Raw genomic sequence first — 6541 nt, forward strand, 5'->3', positions numbered from 1 at the left:
AATTTTTTTAGGATCACGCGGGTATCTTGGAATCGTTCCGATCGATTTGTGACGAGAACATTGTTCTTGGTGCCTCCTGTCATTTAGGGGTTGTGGCAGTGTCCCGGGGAGTTGAGCTCTGAGGTGTTGTCGTCACAATTTTATCGTTGAGATTCTGGAATACCTGAGTTTCGCCGACATCGAAAATCTCTTTAATGCAGTTGTTGGTGAATAACCTCGACGCCACCGAGTACTGGGGCGGGAGTTCAGGAGTATTGCCATAACTTGTATAACGGATGCTTTTCGAAGGTTGAGGTAAATGATTTCCGATGGTTTCTCGGTTATGTGTTGAAGGATGGATACAGCTGGATGTAGGATTTGCTAGATTTGGGTGAGATATTATGCTTCCCCTGTATCCCCAACACCTGATTGCATAACCAGAAAGGTTCGGGAGTTTCATAGGTGGGAATTCTTGTAGCTCTAGTTCTTCTTCCATGGATATTTGGTTTGAGATTGGGTGATCCTTACCGAGTATTCGTTCTTGTTCCGTACCTTGTTGTTTTTCTTCTACCTCAATTCTAAGTGGCTTCTCAATTTATGGATATGTGACCATTTTGATCGGAATGCATTCGTTCATTTGGTTCAGATGTGAAGACTTTATGTTGCAATTTCAACCCGTTTGATTCAGCTTCAATAATTTGTTTGTCAATGTGCTAACGGATGTCAATCTCTTCAGGATGGCTCCTCCAACACGCACGACTCCGAATCCTGATCCGCCACCACCACCTCCACCTCCGGAGGCATGGCAAGCTGTGATGGCCGCTACCAATGCAAACACGCAGCTGATCATGCAACTTCTTCAAGAGCGCAACCAAGGGAACCAGGGTCATGGCAACAATCAGAATCAGTTTGCTACACTCAACCAGTTCCTTGCTAACCAGCCAAAGACCTTCAGCAATTGTGTTGAGGCAACAGACGCTGATGATTGGCTCGTGGACATATGCAAGCATTTCGAGTACAGTAACGTCAGGCCTGAGGACTTTGTCAAGTTCGCCTCCTTCCAACTCAAAGACCAAGCTGCAGAATGGTTTCAGCAGTACAAAGATTCCAGAGGAGGCCATGTGATTACCTGGGATGAATTCCGTCAAGACTTCAAAGCTCATCATATTCCTCAGAGCATGGTTGAAAGCAAGCGTGAGGAATTCCGTAACCTGAAGCAAGGCACTATGTCTGTTTACGAGTACAACAAGATGTTTCAAAAGCTCGCCCGTTTTGCTAAACAAGACGTCCCTGACGAGAAGAGCATGATATACCAGTTCAGGGGTGGTCTCAGAGAAGAAATCCAGCTAGATCTTGTCCTCTTTGAGCCCAAGAGGTACGATGAGTTTTACAACATGGCAATGAAGCAAGAGACTGCTCAACTGAAGTGCGATGCTTCCAAGAAGCGAGTCAGAGATGCAACTCCTTCTTCCTCAACTCAAGTGGCTAAGTAGCAGAAGTATTGGCTTCCTCCTCCTCCGTTCCGCCAGCCTTATCAGCAGAAGATCAAAGGTGGCGGTGGATCTTCCCACCCACCCAACCTTGGCTTTCAAAACAAGACTTCGTCTCAAGCTCCAAGATCAAGTGCTCCGTATCACCATCCGCTCTCGGAGGTCACGTGCAACAAGTGCCAACAGAAGGGTCACTATGCCAACAAATGCTTCAATCAGAGGCGTCTCCCTCCTCCTCCTCCTCCTGTGAGATCTGCAAGTATAGCTGTGGTCAAGCATAACCCCAAGCACGCCAAGGTCAACTTGATGAATGCAGCTCAGGCAGAGGACTCGTCAGATGTCATCATGGGTAACCTTCCTGTTAACGATATTCCTGCAAAAGTTCTTTTTGACACTGGTGCATCACATTGTTTCATCTCAAGACCTTTTGCATCTAAGCATGAGTTGGCTTTGCAAGTTTTGCCTAGACCGATAGCAGTTGTCTCTCCCGGTAGGCACATGAATGCTAACTCCATTGTTCCGGATGTTACTATCACTTTGGGTGACTACAAGTTTCTGTCTTCTCCTACGGTTCTTGGTGACTCAGATATTGATCTTATTCTTGGAATGGATTGGCTTTCTAAGCACAAGGCTCAACTTGATTGTGCTGCCAGGCAGATTCAATTGACTCATTCGTCTAAGGATGTAATTGTCTTTGCCGCTCGTGATGATACCATCTGTCTGTTTTCTCTCAATGAGAAGGGTGAACTGGATGCCATCTCTCAAATTCCAGTCGTTTGCGAATATCAAGACGTCTTTCCAAAAGAGCTTCCAGGAATGCCTCCGCACCGGCCAGTTGAATTCATCATCGATCTTGAGCTTGGCACGGAGCCTGTTTGCAAACGTCCTTACAAGCTTGGACCTGAGGAGTTGAAGGAGCTGAAGAAGCAACTTGATGTACAAGAGCGTATGGGTCTCATCCGACCTAGTTTTTCTTCGTGGGGTTGTGGAGTTCTTTTTGTGAAGAAGAAGGATGGAACGGACCGACTTTGTGTTGACTACCGTTCATTGAACAAGAAGACTATAAAGAACAAGTACCCACTTCCCAACATCAACGAGCTGTTTGAACAACTCAAAGGTGCTCAAGTATTCTCCAAGCTTGATCTCCATATGGGCTATCACCAGATTCGAATTCATGAGTAAGATATCCCCAAGACGGCTTTCAGAACAAGATATGGTTCATATGAATACACTGTCATGTCTTTTGGCCTCGTCAACGCTCCTCCGACTTTCTCTCGCATGATGAACTTCATCTTCAACCCCTACACAAATGATTTTGTCTTGGTCTACCTCGATGACATTTTGGTCTTTTCCTAGAACAAGGAAGATCATGCCAAGCACTTGCGTTTGGTGCTGGATAAGCTCAAAGAACATCAGTTCTACACCAAGTTTTCAAAGTGCGAGTTTTGGCTCGATGAGGTTCTCTATCTTGGGCATATAATTTCTGCCAAGGGCATTGCGGTGAATCCCGAGAAGGTGTCTGCAATTGTGAATTGGGAACCACCTCAGAACGTGAAGCAACTCCACAACTTCCTTGGGCTCGCAAGCTATTGTCGAAGGTTCGTTGAGAACTTTTCAAAGATCACGAAGCCTCTTTCAAACCTTCTCCAGAAGCACGTGAAGTACGTTTGGTCTCTTGAATGTGACATCGCTTTCAACACCTTGAAAGAGAAATTAATCACTGCTCCAGTTCTGACTCCTCATGAATCCAAACCGTTCGAGGTCTTCTACGATGCCTCTCTTCAAGGTCTTGGTGCAGTGTTGATGCAAGAGAAGAAAGTTGTGGCCTATACCTCTCATCAGTTGAAGCCTAATGAGAAGAACTACCCCACTCATGACCTCGAGTTTGCGGTAGTTGTGCATGCTCTTTTGACTTGGAGACATCTCTTATTGGGAAGAAAAGTGGACATCTTCACTGACCACAAGAGTCTCAAGTACATCTTCACTCAGCCTAATCTCAACCTCAGGCAGACTCGTTGGGTCGAAATGATTCAAGAGTATAATCCGAGCATCGAATATACTCCAGGCAAGGCCAATGTAATTGTTGGCGCATTGAGCAGGAAGGCTTACTGCAATAGTTTGATTCTCAAGCCTTACCAACCCGAGCTTTGTGAAGCTTTCCGCAAACTCAATCTGCAAGTTGTTCCTCAAGGTTTCCTCGCCAACCTTCAAGTCTCTCCTACTTTGGAAGATCAGATTCGCGAGGCTCAACTTCTTGATGCTATGGTGAAGAAGGTGAAGATTGGGATTGCCAAGAGTCAACCCAAGTACAAGTGCTATTGCCTTGATGACAAGGATACTCTCTTCTTCGAGGATCGCATTGTTGTGCCTAAAGGTGACCTTCGTAAAGTCATTATGAACGAGGCTCACAATTGTCTCCTCTCCATCCACCCTGGAAGTACGAAGATGTACCAGGACCTCAAGCAGGCATATTGGTGGACTCGAATGAAGCGTGAGATTGCTCAGTTCGTGAATGAATGTGATGTCTGCAGAAGAGTGAAGGCAGAACACCAACTGCCAGCTGGTATCCTCCAACCTCTTGCCATTCCAGAATGGAAGTTTGACCACATTGAGATGGACTTCGTGACTGGGTTTCCAAAGTCCAAGCGTGGCAATGATGCTATATTCGTTGTCATCGACAAACTCACTAAAGTGGCTCACTTTCTGCCTATCAAAGAGTCTATCACTGCAGCTCAATTGGCGGAACTCTATACCTCTCGAATTGTCTCTCTGCACAGTATTCCACAAGTGATCTCTTCAGACCGTGGCAGCATCTTTACCTCCAAGTTTTGGGATTCTTTTCAGAAGGCCATGGGCACCAACATCCGCTTCAGCATAGCTTTCCATCCTCAAACTAGCGGTCAAGTCGAGCGTGGCAATCAGATTCTTGAAGATATGCTCAGGGCTTGTGTGATCTCCTTCGGCATGAAGTGGGAGGATTGTCTTCCATATGCCGAGTTCTCCTACAATAACAGTTTTCAAGCAAGTTCGGGCAAGGCTCCATTTGAAATTCTCTATGGCAGGAAGTGCCATACTCCTCTTAACTGATCAGAGACCGGTGAACGTCAACTTCTTGGAAATGACTTGATCACAGAGGCAGAGGAAATGTGCAAAGTCATTCGTGATAACCTCAAAGCAGCGCAATCGCGCTAGAAGAGCTACTATGATAGTAAGCATCGTGATTTGGCTTTCGAGATCGGAGACCATGTTTACCTCCGGGTCTCTCCAATGAAAGGTACTCGTCGCTTCGGTATCAAATGGAAGCTTGCCCCTAGATACGTGGGTCCTTTCAAGATCGTCAGCAAGAGAGGCGATCTCGCCTATCAACTCGAGCTTTACTCCAACTTTGCAAATGTGCACGACATGTTCCATGTCTCTCAGCTTCGCAAGTGCTTCAAGACCCCTGACCGCACCGTTAACTTCGAAGACATTGATCTCCAAGAAGACCTTTCTTATCGTGAGCACCTAGTTGCTATTCTTGAAGAAACTGAGTGCAAGACTCGCAATAAGTCAATCAAATTCCTCAAAGTCAAGTGGTCACATCATTCCAACCGTGAAGCCACCTGGGAACGCGAGGATCACCTCCGTTCTGAGTACCCGGCGTTTTTCCAGTCCTAGATCTCGGGACGAGATCCTTTCATAGTGGTGGAGTGTTGTAACACCCCGGATGTAATTTACCTTATATGTATCCCAACTCTTGCCGTTTCCGGCCTAAGTTATTTTATTTTCCTCGGGTTCGAGGTTTTGTCTCCGTGTTTTGTTGCCTTTGTCATGCATCTCATATCATGTCATCATGTGCATTGCATTTGCATACGTGTTCATCTCATGCATCCGAGAATTTTTCCCGTTGTCCGTTTTGCATTCCGGCGCTCCTATCTCCTCCGGTGCCCCTTTCTACCTATTTTCATGTGTGGGGGTTAAACATTTCCGTATTGGGCCGAGAATTGTCATGCAGCCTTGGTTTACTACCGGTAGACCGCCTGTCAAGTTTCATGCCATTTGAACTTCGTTTGATACTCCAATGGTTAACCGAGGGACCGAGAAGGCCTCGTTTGTGTTGCAGCCCAACATCCCTCCAATTTGTCCCAAAACCCACCCAAACCCTCTCCATCATCTCGGTCGTTCGATCACGATCGCGTGGCCGAAAAACGCACTCCATTTGGAGCTTCCTAGCTCCTCCTACCTATAAAACTAGACCTCCCCCCGAAATTTCGGGTCAAAACACCCCTAACCCTAGTCTCCTTCGTCCTCCGCGCCGCCGGACAAAATCCGAACGGCCGGACAACGTCCGCCGCCGCCCGCAGCCTGTCAGGGGCCGCCACGTCGCCTCCACCGCCGTCCCGCCAATGCGGCCCGCCGCAGCCCACGGCCGGCCCGCCCGAGTCGTCCTGGGCCCGAGCGCACCGCGAGCCGCGCGACGCTCGCCCGCGTTCTTCCTCACCCGCGCCGGCGAGCTCCTAGCTCCGGCCACCACCCGCCATCGCCGCCGACGGAGCCGACCTCGCCGACCTCCGCCGAGCCCCGCCGGTGACGCCGCTCCTCGCCGGGGAAATGCCACCGCGCCGCCCGAGTCCAAGTCCGGCCCTCTCCTCTCCGTCCTCCTCTCCCTGGCCGGCCACCAGAGCGCCAAGTCCGGCGACGACCCTCCTCTCCAGCGAACCTCAACGCGCCGGTGAACAGTAACCGCCAGATCCGGCCTCGGTTCGCGCGCCCGCGAGGAACCCTAGATCTGGAATTGGGTTGACTTTCCCCTCTCCCCTTATTTTTTTGCCATCTTCATCATGTCGTATCTCTGCATCCGTAGCTCCGATTTGCGCGTGTAGCATATCAAAATGTTCGCCTCGACGAGTACATCATTTCATCTCATTGCATAATTTTCATTTCAGCCTATCTTGATGCCCGAAATGCTGTTGGAAGAGGGCTATGTGATAAATTTGCCAGATATGTTTCATCAAATAGATATTTGTCATTTTTGCCATGATTAATGTGTGCATGATATGCTCCTTAGCTCTATATGTGTTTTGTTATATGCC

This window comes from Triticum aestivum, chromosome 6A, assembly GCF_018294505.1.
Source record: "Triticum aestivum cultivar Chinese Spring chromosome 6A, IWGSC CS RefSeq v2.1, whole genome shotgun sequence".
NCBI lineage: Eukaryota > Viridiplantae > Streptophyta > Magnoliopsida > Poales > Poaceae > Triticum > Triticum aestivum.